General features: G+C 55.0%; 2 long non-coding RNA genes and 1 pseudogene across 2 annotated transcripts; 2 read left to right on the forward strand and 1 right to left on the reverse strand.

Annotated features, from left to right (window-relative positions):
* Window positions 1-3,019: 3,019 nt before the first annotated feature.
* LOC118601425 lies at window positions 3,020-3,138 on the forward strand (annotated as a pseudogene).
* Window positions 3,139-6,721: 3,583 nt separating this feature from the next.
* Window positions 6,722-13,613, reverse strand: LOC118600354. Its single transcript, XR_004949944.1, has 3 exons — window positions 11,739-13,613; window positions 10,599-10,800; window positions 6,722-9,185 (listed from the first exon to the last, which is right to left on the reverse strand). It is a non-coding gene; the product is annotated as an uncharacterized LOC118600354 (long non-coding RNA).
* A 954-nt stretch (window positions 13,614-14,567) lies between these two features.
* On the forward strand, window positions 14,568-21,172 carry LOC118600355. Its single transcript, XR_004949945.1, has 3 exons — window positions 14,568-15,076; window positions 15,691-16,810; window positions 18,268-21,172. It is a non-coding gene; the product is annotated as an uncharacterized LOC118600355 (long non-coding RNA).
* Window positions 21,173-21,459: the final 287 nt, after the last annotated feature.

The following is a 21,459-nucleotide window of genomic DNA, read 5'->3' on the forward strand; positions in this document are numbered from 1 at the left end:
TGTGCTACCCAAAGGGCACAGTTTGTGCAATGCTGCAGGGTGTAGATTCCTTCCTGCCCCCAGCAGATGCACCTTGACATGTCCATGGAAGCGAAGCTGTGGACATCAGCTTGCATCTTGAAACGTGTCAACAGAGCAGTATGGGCACTTACCGAAGGCCAACACTGGGTCTCAGCGACTGCCACGTCATTTGGGATCTTTACTCATAGGACCAGAGCCATGTATTTCATTGCTGAGAGCAGCCCCCACTTATTGAGCACTTTTGTGTAGGGATGGTCCTGGGCTCTTACTCAGCTTTCACTGGGCTTTGCATGACAGGGACCATTTCTCCTGTTATACAAGAGAGGCCACTGAGGCTCAGTGAGATGAAGAACTTTGTTCAAGGTCACATGACAAAGTATCAGGGTCAAGGCTCAACATCGAGGGTGGCTGGTTCCAGACTCCAACAAGAGGGCCTGTTCTTTCCACTAAGCCATGATCACTTCCGACATCAAGTCTAAAACTAGGCCTAACGCAAGGCCGTCTCGCTCCAGCTGCAAGGCTGAGCTCTGCCAGTACTACTGCCGGGAACACCCAGAATCAGCTCCGAGCTCGGGTTTGTGCACCTACAATCCCGCAGCACTGGCTCAGGCCATACAGGAGGCAGGGATTAGGCAACAGGGTCTCTGGTCAATGGTGGGAGGGCATGGTTCTGGGGGCAGCCTGCGGGCGGGGCTTGGGGAGGGGCAGCAGGGCATGGAGAGTGGGGAGGGGGGAAAACACTCCACCTAACACGAACACCAATTTATAAATCTTAAACAGCATAATGTTATAATTTACAAAGCATAGACTTGCTGGTAGTGGAGGAGTAGTTTATATCAGATTAACTTTCTGCTGGTAACAATTATAAAATCTGGACAGACTATATAAAGCAGATTTGTTTGTAACTACTGGAGAGTGACTAAAAGTAGGCAGAGACTGGAGAAGATGTGACCCTTGAAACAAAGAAACCATCCTGATGAGAGACTTATTTATCTGGCTTTTCCCCTGAAGGCGTTCTCTAGTTTATGCGGTGCGTCTGGGATGGAACTCAAGCAGAAAGCAGGAGCCATGTTGGCTGGAGAGTAGGAAATTGGAGCTCAGGACCTCCAAAGCAGCTCGAAATTGAGAGAGAAAAAAAAACCCCAGAAAAGAGAGCCATTGAAGGAGAAAACTCCCCTCAAATCCTTGGCTGACTCTGGCATGGGGCATGACTCCAAGAAGCCCAGGGGGGAAACACAGCTGGAAGGCTAAAAGTGCTGAGGAGAGATTTCTACAGCTGCGTGCGTCGAGCAGACAGATTTTCTTGTTCAAATCTCATTAACTTAGAGTGGTTTGGCAAACATACCAGACTTTTCCCTAACAAGTCTTACACCAAGCCTCCACGATATCAAGTTGAGTGGCCAGCAATTAAACAGAACAATATGCAAATTTCTTCAGAGGAGGATAACACAATCCAGAATCTCGGCAATGTGTCAGTCACCCCAATGTCCAACATATAATTTAAAAATGACTAGATATGGAAAGAAACAGGAAAATGTGACACACAGACGAGATTTTTAAAAAACTCAGTAGCAACAGATCCAAAGACAACCCAGGTGTTGAACAAGTAGGCAGACTTTTAAATCATTATGATAAATTTGTTGAAGAATCTATAGGAAAAGACCATAGGAATGGTGAAGACTTGGGAATTTTAGGAGTGTGTTAGTTTCCTAGGGCTGCCAGAAAAAAAATACCATGGACTGGGTGGCTTACAACAGACATTTATTCTTTCACAGTTCCAGAGGCTAGAAGTCTGAAATCCACGTGTTGGCAGGGTTAGGTTTTTTTTTTTTCCCCTGAAGACTCTGAGGAAAAATTGGTTCATCACTTCCGGCAATGGCCGTCAGTCTCTGACACTCCTTGGCTTGTATGTGTATCACTCCGATCTCTGCCTCTATCTTCCCACACTGTTCCCTCTGTGTCTTCTTATAAGGACACTAGTCATAGTGGATTTCTTACTCCGGTGTGACCTCACCTTCACTAATTACGTCTATAATGACCCTGTTTCCAAATGAGGTCGTATTCTGATTCAGTGAGGGTTAGGACTTCAACATAGCTTTTGGGGGGACATATTTCAACCCATAACAACAGGAGATATGGAAACTTTTTTTAAAATCTGATCAAATGTTAAACTGTAAAACACATTACCTGAAGTCAAACATTCATAAGATGGGATTAAAAGTCATATAAACATCCATTGTTTGGGATTAGACCCAATAAAAAAGGGCCAGGGACTTAGAGATAGATCAAAAGAAATTATCCGCGTTGAAGCTCAAAGAGAAAAATGACTGAAAAAATGAATATGACCTAAGTAACCTGTGGGATAAGATAAAGCAGTCTTGACACACATGGAATTGGTGTCTTAGAGGAAGAAAGAAAGATAATGGAGCAGAAAAATTTTTTGATGAAATAGTAACTAAGAATGTTCTAAGTTAGATTGAAAAAATAAACAATCAAGGAAGTTCAATGACCCATGAACAGGATAAATGCAAGCTTATCATGGTCAGACTGCTGAAAACTAAACATCAAGAGAGAATCTGGGGGAGCAGCTGGAAAAAAAAAACAAAAGACAAATTATGTGTAGGAAAACAATGATGTAAGAGACAACAGACTTCTCACACAAACAATGCAAGTCAGGAGACAATGGAACACCTTAAAAGCCATAGAAAAGCTCTGTCAGCTTAGAATGCTATCAGTGAAAATGTCTTTCCAATATAAAAAGCAAAAACATTCTTCAATAAATAAAACAGAGAATGTGTTGCCAGTAGACTCACATCATAAGAAATGCTAATAAGGTCCTTAGGCTTAAGGGAAATGATACTAGGTAGAATTTCACATTTATAGGGAGGAAAAAGTAGCACTGGTAATGGTAAATATGTAGATAGATACAAAAGATGATTTTATTTTTCTTAATTTCTTTAAAAATTAAGTCCTTAAACAAAAAATAAGAGTGCATTCTGTCTACAGTCATGCTACCTTGAACAAGCCCGATCCCGTCTGATCTCGGAAGCTAAGCAGGGTCGAGCATGGTTAGTGCTTGGATGGGAGACCACCTAGGAAGACCAGGTGCTGTAGGTGTAAAAAATAAAAAAAAAAATTAAGGGATTGTAAACTGACAAGGTTCTTGCAATCTGTGAGGTCAACCAAGGCTTACCTCACCTAAAAAATAAAATAAAACAAAATAACAGTGCATTCTGGGATCCATAACATATAAAAGTAAAATATGTGACCACAATAACACAAAGGACAGGAGACTATAAATAGAATTCTGTTTTTGTAAAGTTCTTACAGACTACATGAAGTGGTATGTTATTATTGGAAGATAGGCTGTGATAACTTAAGAATGCATATTGTGACCCCTACGAGAACAACCAAAAATATAGCTGAGAAGCAAACAGAGAAGATAGAATGGAATGTTTTCGAATACTCAGTTAAACCAATAGGAGGCACAATGGAACAAAGGATCAAAGAAGAGAAGTCACAAATAGATCACAAACAGCAAGACTGAAGATGTTAACTCATCCACAGCAATACATACATTAAATGTGAAGGGACTAGACACTCCAGCTGAAAGGCAGATACTGTCAGACTTGATTTAAAAAAACAGTCATGTCTGAATTCTTTGTGTGGAAGTGAGATAATTAAATGAGGTTGTATGTCAAAGCTCTAAGCACAGTGCCTGGTTCACAGTGGGTGCTTCTTAAGTGAAATCTCTGAACTTATTTTATGAGTCTCGCTTTCCTGGAAGCCTGTCAATGAACTTCCTGTGGTGAGGTCCCGGTTGGCCATCCACACGGCATCCTGCCCACCTGAGCATTCATCCAGCTGTCCTTGTGGAACGATGTGGGATACTTGACTGCTTTTCAGGAACAAGGAATGACCCTTCTCCTTTACCAGCTCCAGAGCAAGATTAAGTCACAAATGAAGGGATCCTCGAAGCTAGGACTGGAGCTTCACTTTGCTGAGGCTAGCCACGGTCAGTGGCTCGTGGCCAGTGTGGCCACCTACTCTGCCCAGCCCCCTCTTCTTCCCTGAGTGATGGCACCAGCGGTCTGCCCACCAATCTCCAATGCCCCAGTGCTACAGGCAAGGCCTCTTCCCCCAGAGGAGCTCTTGCTCTCTCGCCTGGAAGGTCAGCCCTTTTTTTATCCCTGGCATCTAGCACCCGCAGGTCGAGCCGAGGCACCCAGCCTTTGATCAGCAGGTTATGGGTGCAGGACAACAGGGCAGTATCCTTGCTGGAGCAAGAGACATTAAATCAGGCTCCGTTAGCCCAGGATGGGCTACAGACCCTAGGTTACCCCTTGCTAGTTAGTTGGTGGCCTGTGTCAGCAAGGAAAAGAGGATTGGGGGGGGCACTTCCCCTCACCCCACATCTGGCCTCTCGGTTGAATTCAGAAGCTTGAGGACTAAGTCGCTACTTCTGGCAACTTCTTGGCTGTCCAGTCCTTTGGTCTGCCCCTCCTCCGCATCCCCATCACCAGCCCCCCTCCCACATGAGGGTAACTTCTACCCTGAATTCTAACACCACCGACCCGTTTTTCCTGGTTCCCTCCCTTTATAGAAATGACATCTTTGTCCCGTGAGGTGTGTGGGATTCGTCCGTATGGATGTGTCTAGCTGTGTGAAGGGTCTACGAGTCGTTTGTCTACTCTGCCGCTGCAAAGCGTTTAGGTTGGTTGGCGTCCTTTACTGAACACATGGGCGCCTTTCTGCTGCGTATACGCCTGGGAGCCAAGCGCCGGGGCAGAGGGCGGGCGGCTCTGTTGGAGCAGCGCCAGGGCAGAGGGGCGGGCGGCTCTGTTGGAGCAGGCCCGCCTCGCGCTTCCCGCCGGAGCGCCACCAGGTCACGCTCCCGCCACGGCCGCTGAGTTCCGGTTGCTCCACGTGCTCGTTAACACGTCGTATTGTCAGTCTTCGCTTTAGCGTTTCTGGTGTCTGAAGAGGTTGCTGGCTGTGTTCCTTGATTGTGTTTCCCCTGATGAGTCGCGAAGCTGGGCACCTTTTCATGCATTTTTCGGTCCTTTGGATATTCTCAAGTGAAATACTTTAAGTCAAGGATTTCGCCGCCCCCCCTCGGTTTTCTATGGAGTTGTCTGCCTTTTTCCTGTTGATTTAAAAGGCCAATCTTCTCTGCTCCACACACTCAGAGTCACAGTGGTTGGGCCATATTTGCATTGTAACTGGTGACAAGGTTTCAAACTAAAGACATCATATGTCGCATAAAAGCAATCTCATTTGAATTGATCTTGTATTTGATTGATCAATTTGTCCTGGTTTTATGGTTGTGCAGAGGTACAAGGAGTTTATGACTCATTTGATGTTTGTGTGCGTTTAAGTAACATCACAGTAAAAATCACTTCAGGCCACAATGAAGGCCCATGAGATTCCTTTCTCTTGGTAAACAGGAGATTTTCAAAACAAAGCCTTTCTGGTAATTCCTCTGCATAATGCATCTCAAAAGATCCCTTTTGTCCGGGATGGAGACAGGACCCTTAACCTGGCGCTTCTGCCCCCCAGGCGCGCCTGGCACCTGCGCCCACTTGCTGGTGTCAGTCACTGAAACTGTTGCCTCTTTTTGGATCATGGCCTCTCACACGACATGATCTCCGGGCACAGGCCCCAGCCCCTGCCGCTCCCTGCTCTGCAGCAGCCTCTGCCCACGACCACCCTCTTTGCTTACAGTTAGTTCCTTACTCGGAACTCAGCAAAATGGTCACTTCTCAGGAAGCCCTCACTGACGCCCTGAAACTCACCATCCCAGCTGAGGACTTTCCTTCTGCACATAATCTCAGTTGCAATTTTTAACTTATTTGTGGTTCTTCCCTCCTAGATTGCAAGTTCTTCCTGGGCAGGGATACAATTTCCTCCCAACCTTTCTTTCTCCAGTGTCTAAGCCAGTGCTTGGTGCTCAATAAATGTTTGTTGATTGACTTAATGACCCTCTCACTGTATCGATGCTGACAGGCAGGGAGGGCCCAAGGTCACATGTAGGGACAGGCCAGAGACAGGCCAGAGGCAGCTCCGCTAGTGCAGCCACATGGAATGTGAAGCAAAGTCCCCTTTGGCCAGCAGCCCAGGGGCCAAGTCCACCTCTTGACAGCCCCAGAGGACCCTTGGGGTAATGAAGTCCAATTCTTTTGTGCTTCAAATGAGGAAACTAAGAACCAAAGAGAGGACAGGGATTGTCTAGGGTCGCTTGGTGAGGGAGAAACTTGGCTGGATCTAGGGCGGATGTTTCCTGACACTCAACATTCCTTCCACCATCCCTACCTCTCTCAGAGGCTGGGGGGATGTGGGGGTTTTGGGGTGGAGGGGTGGGGGCTGCGTTTCAGAGGTGAGAGCCTCTGAGCGTGGCTGGGTTTCTCCGCCTGAAGCAGACAGGAGTCTGATGACAAAGGCCCGCCTTGTTCTCCTACAGAGTCTAGCCTAGAGTCCCATGGGGTGGTATAGAATTCCTGTCTATGGGAAACTGGGAGAGGATGGGAACATTCTAGAAGGAAAACTGGGGAGCGAGGCAGGAAGGACAATTTACAGCTCAGGAACCTCCACCTGCCTGGTGGACACTCATTGGTCACTGGCCTGGATTGTCCCTTATGATGGGAGAATTGACCGCACTGATTTGCTCACCCCTTCCTGGGCGGGGAGGTAGACAACATCGTTTTAATCAACATTTTTATTGAGATAATTGTAGACCGACATGCAGTTGTAAGTCCTAAGACAGGGCGACCCCTGGTACCCTTTACCCAGTCTGGCCCAGTGCAAATGTCTAGCGGAACTGTGGGACAACGTCACCACGGGGGCACGGACAGTGACAGTCACCGCCCTGACTCACGTTTCCCGGGTTCACGCAGACCCCTGCGCACTTCGCGCTACGCCGTTTCACCGAGAGTTTGGGTTTCTTCCACCACAGTGGGGGCCAGACACTTCCATCACCACGAGGCTCCCTCCTCTTGTTGGTCTATAGCCACGCCCCCACTCGCTCCCCCCACTCGCCCCCCCCCCCAGTCTGTGGCACCGTGTCATCTGTCGTCCTATGCTAAAATTTTGTTTCTTCACAAATGTTATGTCGACAGAATCAGAGAGCGTAAGCTTTGGGGATTCGCGTTTTCCCCCAGCAGACAAGGCATGCCCTCACCGCTCCAGGTGGGGGTGGGGGTTGGCGGCCTGCTGTTTGCTTACAGCTGAGCAAACTGACCTCCTGAAACTCTAGAACCAGCACTCTTGGTGGCATTTCCTCGAGAGAGGAGGGCCTTGGGTGGGGAGGGGGGTTAGAGTTTGGGACACAATGGCCGCCAGCCTTTCTCAGCCCTACTGTGATCCAGCGCATCCTCTACCTGCCCTGTGTGTGTGTGTGTGGAGGGGGAGGGGTCCCCTTCTGTACAACCCACGCCCAAGGCCAGCTCTTTCTCTCCACAGTGAGTGGGCGACTTGGGGGCTGCCGGATCCGAAGCTGCTGACTCGAGGCCCTGCTTAGCCCCCGAGAAGCAAGGTGGCACCACCCTCTGAACTTCAGGCTCTCCCTGGGCAAAACAGGGGGAGGGGAAGGATCGCACCCCACAAATCCGCGAAGATGCGATGAGGCAACGTGTGAGGAGCAGTCAGCAAAGTGCCAGGCGCAGAGTGAGCCCCCGGCGCAGGCCGCCGGAGGCCCCATTTGGCAATGAATTATGCATGGCCTTCTGGCAGTGCCGCGCCTGGGGGCTGGCGTTCTCCAAGCTTCTCCCCGGCCTCTCTCTGCAGTGAGGGGCGCAGGCTCCCACAGGAGGGCAGGCGGCACTCTTTGTCTCTCCTGCAGGGACCTGACCCACTTCCGGTGGCTGATTTCTCAGTTCCCAGAATACCCATTTCACAGGCTAGAGAACCAAGGTCTGGGATCAGCTCAGGAATAGGATGATGGTGGTGATGATGATGATGATGATGATGATGATGATGATGATATAGTAGCAGCATCAATAACCGCAGTAATGGCTATGATACCAGCTCGGCTTTATTGCACTCTTTTGATGGGCCAGGCACACTTAACAGATAATTGTTCATTCAAAAATGGGAATGTCCACCTGTGCAGGGCCTGTCCTAGGTGCTAGAAGCATAGCAGTGACGGAACAAAGTCCAGCCCTTGCAGAGCTCAGTTTCTACTGCGGGAGGCGGGCAGTTAACAGACGAGTAATTGATGACCTGATATGTCAGCCAGTAGGGGCTAAGAGGGGAGAGAAGGCAGAGCAACAGGGGTGGGAGGAGACAGGGACAGCTCCACTGAGGAGGTGGCATTTGAGCAGGGCCCTGAAGGAAGTGAGAGAGCTATCTCGTGAGTTGTGTGGGGAGGAACATTCCAGAGAGCAGCAGCAAGTGCAAAGGGCTAGGGGCAGGACGTGCGCTGCGTCTGCGGGCCAGCGCTCGGTGAGCTGCGTGTGTACCACCATCACCCCATCTCAGAGATGAGAACACCGAGCCAGAGATTATTCATAGCCTTTGCTCACATCCTTCGCTGCAGACGTCTTCCTGTTTGTCTACAGGGGTTTCCCTGCACTTCATCGGGGGCGCTAGGCAATAATGGGGGAGGTGCGTCATATTATCTTTCTATAACTGGAGAAGTTCTGAGTTCCGGAACCATCCGCCTAGGGTTTGGGGGTCAGGAAGGGGACACCTGTGTGACCCAGGTCTTCACCATTCGTGCTGCCAGACCGACCATCCCCGCCTGCCCTGCGTCACGAGCCTGTGACTGTGTCTCTCCTTTACTGGCCTGTAAACTCCCAGGATCAGGTTGGTGGTACAGCGTTTCACAGCGGACAGACGGGAGGTGCTGTCTGCGCTTGCCCACAAGTCCCGACTGGCCCCGTGCTGTGCATTCCAAGTAGAGTCAAGGCCGGAGAAGCCACGACCCAGGCCTGTGGCCAACGTGGCTCCACGCCAAGGCAGGCTGAGGTGGCAGGTGCAGAACTCACATACGGGTCTGCCAGTGTCGACCCTGGAGGCCACAGGAGGTGTACAGGTGTGTACTTGCGCTGTCTGACACGCTCATCAATGGCCTGGATGAGGAATGAATGGTGAGCATCTTTCTTCCATCTCCGTGGAGGGCGTGAGGCAGCCCACAAGGAGCGGATAGGTGCAGAATCTAAAAGACTCTGTAGGATGGAGAAATGGCCGGAGATAAGGACAAATCTGGTGGGGAAGGGAAACCTGCTCGGTGGCCTCCTCCTAGGGAAGGCCTCCTCCCAGCCTCCCTGCCTCCAGATTTGCCCTTCCAATCCATCCTACAAAGGTTCCAGATTACCCTTCCTAATTAATCCTCCTACCTAAGTCTCCAAACCTTGAAGTTCCCTGTACCTTGCTTCTGAATGCTTCTGTACCTGGCCCCGCTGCATTCCTCCAGGAGCACACCTGGCTACTCACCACCCCGCAGCCGAACCTTTGTCTACACTGTTTCCCATGTCTGCACAGGGCCTCTCGGATCCACCAAGCCTGCCACATGCCCCATTGTCCTGGTCATCACAGCCCTGCTTTCCTAGACCTATGGCCTCCCTGCCAAGGGAGAAGTCCCATCTCCCAGCTGCCCTGGCATCGAAGCCCTTCCAAATCACCGAGGCTCCAGGCTCCAGGCTCCCCCCAACTCACTCCCTACCCCCCTGCACCTGTCCAGCTTCACAAAGATTCTTAGGGTTCCCTGGTCCTCTCTCACTTTGGGACCTATGAGTGGTTCCCTCTGCCTGGAACACTTTTCTCTCTTGGCCTGGCTAACTCTTACTCATCCTCTAGTAGTGATTTGACCTCCTACAGGAAGACCACCTGGATTTAGGGCCCCTCTTCCTGGCTCCCAAAGGCCTTGTGTCCCTGGCATCATCATCATTCCCCCTTTAGATTGAAACTGGCTGATTTTCCAGTCCCTTCTAGGCCATGGTCTCATGAAGACAGAGCCCCACATTGGCCTCTGTCTCCCCCAGCCTGGCCCAGGCTGTGTGCCCACAAAGTGCCAAGAAAGCCAAGGAAAGAAGTGAGAAATGGTGTGGTGACATTCATTGAGCCTCGGCTCCATGCCAAGCCTTTTACATGCTGCACAACAGCCCCACCACGAGGGCCGGGGTGACCGAGCCCTTCTGACACCAAGTTAGGTCACCATCTGGCCATGCTCTGGGCTGTTCTCTTTTAATCCGTATAATGGGCATAATTGTGCATCCCATCTAACTGTTGTGAGGGTAAAGGAAATAATTTACGTAAAGTGCCCATCTCAGGTATTCAGTAAGCATTTAATATTCCATTTACTGGTTACTGTTGGGGCTCTGGAGCCAGCTTCTGAGACTTCGAATCTAGGCTCCGCCACTTACTGACCCTGACTTCGGGCAAGCTACTTAAACCTCTCTGGGCCTCAGTTTCCTCATCGTCGGGCTCCGTCTCTCCCTCTCTCAGGACTATTGGGAGGACCGAATAAATGAACGTGCATACGGAGTCCGCACAGTGGCTGGAAGAGGCAAAGGGCTGGGCAAACCCTGGATGCTGTCGCTGTGGTCTCAGGATCGCCCTGAGGGCCTCAGTTCCCATACCAGTGAGGAGACTCCGGCTTCTGGGGACTCGTCCAGAGTTGCCGATCTGAGCTGGGGTAGGAACGGAGCTCAGGACCTTGGAAACTGACTTTTCCACCCCGTGCAGTCTCCTGAAACCGCTCCATCCATGTCTGATGGTTAAGGGTCTCCAGGAAGTTCCTGAACCCTTCCTGCACGGATTCCTCTGGGTCCCCCTCGGGGCCTGGATGGAAAGATGAGGGTAGGCGTGGGATGCATTCCAGAGATTCCTAGGTCATCCCAGAATCCAGTGAGGTGAGCCAGCCCCAGGGTCCGGCCACAGCCTGCTCGGTCTCCCCAAAGGTCTCCCTAACTAAAGGCAGAACCACCTCTGTCCCCCGCATCTCTGGCCTCGGGGATGGGCTGTGCCTGAGGGAGGGAGGGGAGAGGGAGAGGGAGATGTGAGGGTCTGAGCAACCCGGAGGCTGGTGGTGGTGGTGGTGAGGGGGGGACACTGGGTAGCCAGAGAGGGGCAGGGATGTGGGAAATGGGGGGCACGGGGCAGGGCCGCAGGGCTGGGAAACGGGGCCCGGGGAGGCCAGTGAGCCGGAGAGGGAGGCCTCATACCAGACGCTGTCTAGACGCAGCAATTACTGTCAGCTCGGGACACCCAGGCTCTGCCGGCTCAGCTGAAAGGGAGCTTAACAAAGAGCTGAGAGAGGAAGAAAGGAGCAGAAAAGCGCCCGCGGAGCCGGCTCCTCGCCTGTGGGGCTCTTTCTCTGCCCTGCGACCCCCCTTTGTGCTCCACAGAGATGCCCTGTCAGGCCAGGGTCATGCGTGGGTTTGGGGGCGGGAGAGCAGGGTGTCCTGCGGGGGATGCATTCTGCACTTGCGTTTTTTTATTTGGAGGAGAGAGGAGCGGGCCTGAGAATTGGAACCCCAGTTCTCTCCCCTCCCCCAACCCCTTCCCCACCTTCCTGCCGAGCAGTGCCGGGCCAGTAATGGGTTTCTCTGAGCCTTGGTTTTCTTGTCTGGAAAATAGGCACAGTACTTCCGCCTGGCCCTGGGCGGGATGGTGGTATGACTCCTGGAAGGCTGCAGCCCACAGCCCTCATACCCATGGAGAAACTTCAGAACCCCAGGTGACCTGGGACAAGCCATCTCCCTTTCCAAGAGCCTCACCTCCATCATTCCTCTGCCTCTGCCATTGTGATCCCTGTTTTGTGGGTGAAGAAACGGGAGCGCGCAGAGGCCAGAGCTCACAGCCAGTCAGCAATGGGTTTGGAGTCAGGTTTGTCCTTGAATCTTAGCCATCATTTTATGACGTGTACACGCCGTGGGGGGTAGGAGGGCGAATGGCAGTCAGAGCTGCGGGTGGCCAGGCCACTGCCCCAGCTGTTGTCTGAAACCAGGTCTCGGCTGAGCCACTGGGCCCTGGTACTAAGGGCAGCTCCTGGCTGAGGAAGAAGACTGGCTCTTCCATCATAGGATAGGACAGACTGGGCTCAGGTCCTAGTGGGGGGTGGGGGTGGATGTGTCCCCTGGGTCCTCAGGCGGAGAGTAGGACAAACACACACTCACTGTTACTCACTCATGCCCATGGTAGGCTGCCCCACAGCTGAGCCCCTAACACACCCCAGGCATATATATCCCCCCTCCAACTTTGGGGTGCAGACACTGTCTGCCTGAGACTCAGCCCCAGCTGGCCTCGGCCACCGTTTGCTGAGCACCTCACTGTGCCCAGCACTGAGAAGCGACCCTCTGCTTCTGCATGTCTGCGACTCAGCGCTGAGTGCAGGTCTCACTTGGACCCCTTGGCCTGCAGTCCAGGCCCATCCATCCGCCCAGACTCGGCCCCTCTTTTGGGGAAATGCTACACAGTACCACATGTGCCTCCCTTGCCCTTTTCTCTGCCTTGATCAAACCGTTCCCTCCATCCTACCATGTCCCAACACGAATGCCTCCCCCCCCTGCCAGCCTGCTTCCCTTGACTGTCCCTGGCCTCAGGGATGAGCACCCGCCTCCCTTGTTGTACAATTCTGGCACTTCCCTGACACCTGCTTGGCCTCCTTCAGCCCCCAGCATCATGACATACCAACTCCTGTCCCCTGCTCCTCCCCCCAGTCTCAGAGGCTAAGCGCTGGGCCAGGCTGCCATCCCTTTCCCAGGACTTTGGTACCATTTCTCTGCGTCCACTCTTGCCGTCTGCAGCCCTGAGTGAGCCCTGCAGATCTGGCCTCTCTGCTCTGCAAACTCCCCCAAGCTTCCGGCTGCCTCCAGGACAAGGGCCCACTGACGCTCTCTCTCAGGTCTGTGCCTCGGGATCCCGTCTGCACCATGCCTGTCCCCTCCAACAGTCACTTTTCACCTAGTTAGCCAGCCCTGGTCCTCAGGCACCCCTCCTCGGAAAGCCTTCCTATGACCCCTGCAGAGGTCAGGCCCCTGGGACCGGCCCTCCCAGCCCTCTGCCTACTTGTCATTATTTAATGCATTATTCATAATAGTTTGTGCAGCCTTTGCCTCCCCCGAAGGACTGCGAGCCCTGTGCTGCGTCTGTCTTGTTTGTCTCTGTGTCCCCAGCCCCTTCCCTTAGGCCCCCTCTCTGGGTTCGCTTTTCAGCCTGGCTGCACCCCAAGGCGGGAGAAAAGCAGCCCTAAGTCCCTCTGCCTTCCCCTCCAGGAACCCCTCCTGTGGGGCCATGGGGTTTTCGGGAAGGCCCACCTTGCTCCTCCCCCAGAGGTCCCCACATGGGCAAGGACATGTTGGTGTGCTGCCTGCTGGCTAGAGAGCACCCTAGGGCAGGACTGTGGCCGCCTGGTGCCCCTCGCCCCACTCTCCAAGCCCAGTGCCTTGCACAGGGCGCTGCTCTGAGCCCAGGCAAGGGAAGGCCTGGTGGGCGGCCTGGGGTGGGTCCAGCAGGAGAGCCCCACAGAGCTGGGGGCCTGGGAGACGAGCCAGAGGGGTGAAGGGAGGGGCTGAGAAGGGTGGCAGCGCCCCCTCCACATCCAGTCCCCTCCCTGAGACCCCTGCCAGCTGCCTTCCCTCACTCCAATAGGCCCTGCCTCTCCTCCCCTCCCCTCCATTGTGCCTCAGCCTGCCCCTCTCCTCCCCTCCCTTCCCCCTCCCCGCTCTTCTGCTCCTCTTCCCTCTCCCTCCCCTCCCCCACCCTCTCCTCTCCTCCCCTATTCTCCCCCCCACCCCCAACTTCGCAGCTCTCCTTTCCTCCCTTCTCCTCTCCTCTTTTCTGTGAGTCCTTCTCCCTCGCCTCCTTCCTTTCTTCTTCCTGGGTTAAAAATAATCAACTTTCTGGGAAGCAGCAGCTCCTGCTGAGCCGCCCTCCCCACACTTGGGAGCCCCTGAGAATAGCTTTCTGCGGTTCTCAACTCCAGCCCCTCCTCTCCCCTCCGCCCCCTCCCCGCGAGCTGACTAATCAGCCGGCCGCGCCGGCAGTGCCTGCTCTGCTGGAAAGGCATTAACCGCTTCGTGGCCAGACCGCGGGACCCGCGCGCGGTCCCTGCCGGCCGCCCTGCAGGGGCCCAGGCCCGCCCAGGCCCGAACTCTGAGCTGCACGTAGCAGATGCTCAATTAATATTGACGGCTGGATGAACTGTGATCTCTGACCACCTAACCAGCTGCTTATGCAGCCAACTCGGGGCTTGTTGGCAGCGAAGGGATATCTGGGGGCGCTGACTGGGCGGAGAGCACTCCCTCCGCTTGACTGGGAGGACCCCATTGCCGCTTGGCCTCGGATACTGCCCGGGGAGGTCCAGGGCCGCGCGCTGAAGTGTATGCCAAGGGCGGGGAGGGGTCCCGAACTGTCCTGGGATCCAAGTACATCCATCACTTATGTGGATTTTAGTGATCATCATCTCCCATTTTGCAAAAATGGGAAACTGAGGCCCAGAAGAGGCCGGAGTCTCCGGGTTCCTGCATCAAACTTTAAAGGATCCAGGGCTGCCCGAGACCCTCAGCTCCCGCACGCGGGGTTCGGCAGGTGTAAGGCTGTGGGTGGGGGGACATCAAGGTTAAAGGTGAGGGGTAGGTGTGGAGGGAATGAACTCAAGCGCAGCAGGTCCCTCGGCTCCGCCCACTCCGCGCGGTCGCAGCATTACCTCATCGCGGCGCACGCCCATTGGCTGGCGCCCCCGGAGGCCGGCCCAATGCGGCGGAGCTGTTAACCCTTTCCGCCCCTGGCCGTGCCCCATCTCTCCGAGGCCAAGCGGCCATCAGGCGCCCCAAGGTCAGAGAAACTGGGGAAGGGTAGTGTGGGTGCAGGCCCGCGACCGGAGGTCCCAGTGGTTTGAGCACGGGTGGGACAGCCTGGCTTGGGTCTCCCCCCCCCCCCACAGGCTGTGTGACCTTGGGCAACTGGCCTCACCTCGCTGAGCCTCCTCCCCTTGCTTTCTCAGCTGTTAAAAATGAATGATGTAACTCCTGCCCTCCCTAATTCCTTCCTCGAGCACTCGCCAAGTGCCGGCACACGCGGGCTCCCGTTCCACGCTGCCTCTTCACTGAAAGAGGTACAGTTTTGATTATGGGTTTTCAGGAGAGAAACCGGCTCAGAGCAGTGAAACCGTCTCCCAAGGTCACGCAGCAAGAAAGTCACAGAGCTGGGATTTGACCCCAAGTCTGTGTCCGTTCTGAGCCTAGACTCCTACCCAATGCAAAATACTGCTTCTGCTGGCGGCCGCTGCTTCTAGGAGCTCCTGGTCCTGTAGGAGGGGACCAGGCTCACATCCCCTGCTAGTCAGGCTGCCACAGGCCACTGTGACCAAACAACACCAGGGCCTCCAGGAAGGACCGGCTTCCTGGAGGAAGGGCTGAAGCTGGACATTCTAAGGGTTAGGCCGGAGGACCTTCAGATAAAGAGGGATTGAACAGAGGCAGTTGGGGGGCATACGAAGTGGAGTCAGGAAGCTCTGAAGGAAGCCCGTAGGATCCCCTGGGGACAACCAGCTGGTCAAGGGTCAGCCAACATCAGACACGGATGTGGGGCTCAGGGAGGCTGCTCCTCTGGGTAGCACTGGGGGGCAGGAGCACAAGCGGCCACCCACACACCTAATGTCCCAGTATTTACAAGTTATAAATCAAGCTAACGAATTGCTAATAAAATATGTTCTATCCTCCATCCTAGATGAATGCATCTTCCTAAGAACAAATTTACCTGGAAAGCGGGGTTCGTATATACAGAAGCCTGGGGTCCACGCTGGAAGTGGCAGCCTGGGGAGAGGTGGCTTCCCACTCAGCCCCTTTTCTTTCCACCCCAGCTTTCATCCCTTTCCATGAGGGAGTTTCGCATGCTCAGGTGTGCACACTCCAGCCTCAGTCCACACCCTCCCCCCCAACAGCCACCTCTTGGCCTCCTCTAAGGCTTACGGGAACCCAAGCAAACAGGCATCTCTGAACTCTCTCAGGAGGGTGGACCCAAGAAGTGGGCTGGGGGCTACTGAGCAGGGAATTTCAGGTGCCCAGGTCCCCAGACCATGGATCTAGCGGGGCATGTCCCTTTGTTCGCAAGGATGCCTTGCCCTGTGAGGAACGGCACAGTGAGGGAAAGGCCAGAGTGTGCCCTCTAAAGCCCGAGACTCAGGTCCCTGGGTGCTGCTGCAGCTGGGGTAGCCCAAGCAGGATGCAAGGTCTCGCTTCTTCCTTCAACTTACGCCAGCCCAATCACTTCTAATCATGAATCTCAACCCTGGCCTGACCCTAGGTGCAGTCCTGGACTCATTTTTTACAATCCTCAGCCCAATAACTTACCAAGACCCGAGGAGCATCCCACCTAAAGACGTCAGCTCTCCCACCCTGTGCCCAGTGTCCTTGCGCCTGTCCAGGCTGGGATCCCAGATCCCACCCTCTGCCCTGCTCCCTGTCCAAGTTGCAATCCATGTTGGCCAGACAGATCTTTCTAAAATGCAAGCCTTCCCTCTCTAACCATCCCTGGTCTCTGGGCTCTTGATGAATCATTCCTGGGCTCCGCGTGTCTGGCTCCCATCAGCCTCTCCTTCCCCTCATCACCTTTGGTTCTGAGCTCCAGCCATTCGCACCTTCTCTCCAATCCAAATGGCATGACGTCCTTTCTGCTCCGGGGGCTGCATGCACGTTATTCCCTCTGCCTAAAACCGTGCTTTCTGCTCTCCATCTTGCCAATCTCAGCCTAAGTGTCCCCTCCGCAGGGGACTGCCTATCCCTGAACCCCCGGACCAGTGGAAACCACACTGTGACGAGCCGACTTGTTCTGGAGTGACCTGTTTCAGGTGTGTTTCCCACCTGGACCGTGAGCATCAGGAGGGCAGGCTCGGATAGTCTTCACCAGTCTGTCTCTAGTGTCAGCAGAGTGCCCGAGCCGGGGTAGGTGGCACTGAAGATTCACTGGACAGATGGGTCTGCGCTGGTAGAACTCAGGAGGCTGAGGACAACGGCTAATACCTGGTGCCCGCTCGCTGTGTGGCAGCCCTCTCTCTAAGCATAGTGCGTGTGTTCATTCACTTCTCACAACCTCCTTCGAAACAGGAACTATTATTCTCTCCTACGGAATGTGGATACTGAGGCACAGGAGGGTTCAGAGAGGTAGGGTTCCACCTGGCAAGCAACCGACGGTTCCAAACACCACGATGGAGGGGAGGGGCAAGATTAGTGGCAACGGGAGCCCAGAGATGGGGCGCCAACGCAGCCTCGATGTGCGTTGTATGGTCTGCGTGTGAATGTGTGTGTTTGTTGTGCGGTCAGGGTACGTGAGATGTGTGTATTAAATGGTCGGCGTGATCTACGTGGGGTATGTGTGTCTGTGGTCTGTGGCGTATGGAGTACGTGCGTGTGATTATGTGTGTGTGCTCACGCCTTTGTGTCGATGATCCGTGTAATGGGGAGTCTCTATGTGTGTGTGATGGGTGTGTGTGTGTGCGCGCGTGTGTGTATGTGTTGTGGGGTGGTGGTAACTGGGACACTCCCCAGGGGAAGAGCTAAGGAGAGATGGAGGAGGCGATGGTAAGCAGGAAGACAGGAAAGGAGAGGGAATGTTCTGGTGTGTGTGGGGGGGGGGCAGCACTTACAAAGGCCTGGAGGCAAGAAAAGGCAGCCTAGAGCACCAGAGGACTTAAAAGAGGTCCAGGAAGGCTGGGGGCTGGGGAGGTAGAGGCAGGACTGTGGGGGTAGCTGGGCAGGCCTTCCTTTCTTAGCTAGAGGGTGTGTGTGGGCTGGGAGGACCGGAGGAGCCACATTGACCAGGTGGCAGGGGCAGCCCTGGACCAGGGACCGAAGCTGGGTGGAGGTAGGGGTGTGTTCGGGGAGCAGGAGCATCCGGGAGGCTGCCTCGTCTGGGACCACTGACCTGCGCCTGGTGCCTGCCCAGCCCCTGAGAGCAGCAGCAGAAAGGTTCTTCAATTCCCATCTACAAATCCGGTCCTGAGACTATGTGCCAAAGGCCCTAGAAAGGGGCTGAGAATTGCAGATGCTTTTGGAACGTTCTCTCTGCTCGGCTCTGGTGAAGGACTCAGCAGGCATTGGCTCACAAGTTTTCCCAGCACCCCAAGAGACTGGAGGCACAGAAAGTGGCAGACCCTGCCATGGGGTCAGCTACTAGTACACTGGCCTGGGGAGGGGGTGTGGGGGGAGGGGGAGCAGGAGCCAGGATTTGAATGCAGGCGATGGGGTTCTAAAGTGATAGTCTTCTCTCTGCAACGTCTTTTTCTCATTGGATCCTGTGTCTTCGTAGATTCCATGTGGTTATTAAACTGGATTATCGCTCCTGCTTTAGAGATGGGAGAACTGGCCAGAGTCCTGTGGCCTGGCCAGGACTCAAACCCAGGCAGTCCTGCTTTGGAATTCCCCGTCTTCTCGTTATGACACGTGGTGGGTTTTCTCAGTATATGCCCTGAAGGGGTCCTGGGACAGGGGTGACAGTGTGGCACACAGAAAGAATTCAGAACTGCAGAAAGTACTTGGAACCAGGGGCCCAGAACCGCAACCCTGCTGCCCACCTGCTGTGAGACCTTGGGTGAGTCCCTTCCCATCTCTTGGCCTGGATTCACAGAGCTGTACGATTCACTATCTGAGTCTGGGAAGATTTGTTTTGCAAACTGGTAGACGGAGGAAACTGAAGTTCAGAGAGCTAAAAGGATTTGCCCAAGATCAAGCAATCCGCATAAGATGACCCTGGATTTGAACCTGGAACCTCAAGGTGTGCCCTTCACCGTGGCCTACTCCCTCCAGCCCCCAGGGTGACATCCGGCCCCTAGTGCCCCGCGGCGCTGGGCTGACATGCCCCACGAGGTGCCAGGCCCCGCCAGGCTGACGTCAGGCCCGGCCCGCGGGGCCAGGCTCTGCACAAACAGACGGCTCGGGCCGGGCCGGGGGCGGCGATGACTCAGGGCCCCGAGACGGGCCTGGAAGCGGAAAGTTTGTGCAGATGACATCACCGGCCGCGAGGGCGGGAGGGGGCCGGCTCCGGGAAACTGTGGCCTGGCGGGCGGCCCGGCCCGGGGCAGGGCGCGGAGGGGAGGCCACGGGCCGGGGGCGAGGACGCTTGGACGCCTCGCTCGGCCGCACCGAAGACTCCCCCCAGCTCCCAGCCCCGGGTCTCGGTCCCGGAGCCGGATCCGCGTTCACCGCGAACAGCGGGCTCCACCCGCCTGCGAGGACGCCAGCTCCCCAGCGCTCAGGAGGCGCCGCATCCATCCTGCTGCGTCCCTGCATTTTAATTACCGCCGCATTAATATTCATGAGCCGGGACTCGAGGGGACCGCGGGCTGTCATTTCCCTCGCCCGCGCACCCCCCCAGCACCCCTCTTCCGCGGCTGAGTCGTGGATTTTTTTTTCCCTCCCGCTCCCAGCCCCGCCCCCGCCAACAGTTGGTGCATAGCAGATCCGGGGTGCATGAGTGTGAGCACGAGTGTGAGCGGCGTGGGTGCTGTGGGCAAGAGAGAAGGCCCTAGTGGGGAGCCCGGGACTCATGGTGGGGGGCTGAGCGTGAGTGAGGGCTGTGCCTGAGGGTCTGCGTGGAAACGTGGATGAATGTGTCTGTGTGCCCGTGTGTGTGACTGTTTGCCTGTGTGTGTCGGCTTGTGTGAACGTGTGTGCCCGTGTGAACATATGCCTGTGTGCACACGTGTCCCTGTGTGAGTGTGGGTCCGTGTGCACGTGTGCACGTGCGTGTGTGCACCTGTGGGCGATCCCGGGAGCTGGGTGCTGGTCTGACAGAGGCAACTGTGTGTGCACAAAAGGCCTGGGCTTGGGGAAGGGTCAAGCTGTCAGGGTGAGCGGGGCCTGACTGCACAAATGGGGGAACTGAGGCCTGGAGCGAGGAGGGTCCTTACTCACAGTCATCCCATCGGTCAGTGGCACAGTGGTACCCAAGCCCAGGGCCTGGCTGACCAGCCCTCTCCCCCTCCGAGCTCCTCTGTGCTGTTTACAGCAGCGGCCGACAGAAGGTGCTGAGCTGGCACCTCTCACGTGACCTTCCCAGCAACCCTGAGCAGCAGATGGTGCCATCGGGCCCCTTTGCAGATGGGGAAACTGAGGCAACGGGTCCAGCTAGTAAGGAGCTGGAGCCTAGAAATGTCTGAGTCCAGAGCTGGCTTTAACACTTGTAACCATGCTGCCCCCCTATGAAATTCTATGTGTGGGAGGTGCCTGCGGGGTGATCTGGGGGTACCTGAAAGTTTCTCAGGGCCCAGGCACTGCCCATGCCCAGGCATCAGAGGGGTGTTTCACCAGAACATGGCTCCCTGTCTGCTTCCCTCCCAAACGGGACTGCTTTGCTGCGGCTCTTGCCTCTCCCACGTTCAGAGTCCGTCCCCAGCCCCCCTGCATGTCAGGGGCTCCACAGGAAGCAAGAGGTCTTCCTTCACAAGGGAGCAGGCAGACAGACTTCCGGGGTCCTGGTCCTCCCTGGGCTGGGGTCAGGCAATCTCCCATTCCTTCATTTGTCCATCCAACACATGCTTAAGTGTCTATACTGTGTGCCTGTCACTGTTCTTGACACTGGGGACTCTCGGAGTGTAGGAGAAGCCTGTGCTACTCTGTTCTCGATTCTGGTCATCTCACCAGGGGTGGGGGCCTCTGGGTTCTAAAAGGGGGGTTTCCACCTCTGTGTGTGCACACTCACTAGGGGTTGGGGTCTGGGGCACCCGTGCACAAAATCGGCTCGCCACCACCAGCCTCGCCACCACCAGCCTCGCCACAGAGGTCTGGATGAGCAGGCGCTGGGGCAGGATGCGGCAGAAAGGAGCTGTGTTCTCCTTGGACTGGTGGAGAGCCAGCCCGCCTGTGCTAGGCAGCCCGGATCTTTGCTTTTCTCTCCTTCTGGAACTTGTCCTCCTCCAGCCTCCAAGCCAAGTAATCCCAGGGGCCGGCCGATCCATCCTTCCCTGTGCTGAGCCAAAACCATTCTCCTTCTCACGTCCACCCTGCTCCAGGCCTGCCCTTCTGAGCACCCAGAACAAGCTGACCGTACCCTCCTCTACGCCCACATGTGGCTGGGCTGGAACTCACGATCCAGCCCTGTCCCCTGAGCCTTTTCTCCCCTCCCTGGGGGAGTGCCACAGGAACACGGATAAGGGGACAGGAGGTACACTCTGGGACTCCCTGGAAAGGAAGTCATGTTTTCACTGGGCTTCAAAGGTCAAGGTGGAGTTTGCCTTGTGGATGATGGGGAGAAGGGAAGAGAGGCATCCGGGCAGAGGGAATGGCTCAGAGGGGTGGCCGCGACTGGTTCCAGGGGTCAGAGCAGGCCATCGGCGTGAGATGGGGGACACTGGGAGACCGGTTTTCTCCTGCAGAGACTGAAGCCGTAAAGGCCTCATGGAAGGACTTAAAGGTGTGCCCACCCCAGGCGAGAATCCCACTGTCCCCTCACGTGGCAGGCCGCTGAGCCCTCATTCCCCTTCTGTCAGATGTGGAAAGTGAC

The sequence above is a fragment of the Rousettus aegyptiacus genome, unplaced genomic scaffold (assembly GCF_014176215.1).
Source record: "Rousettus aegyptiacus isolate mRouAeg1 unplaced genomic scaffold, mRouAeg1.p scaffold_m13_p_3, whole genome shotgun sequence".
NCBI lineage: Eukaryota > Metazoa > Chordata > Mammalia > Chiroptera > Pteropodidae > Rousettus > Rousettus aegyptiacus.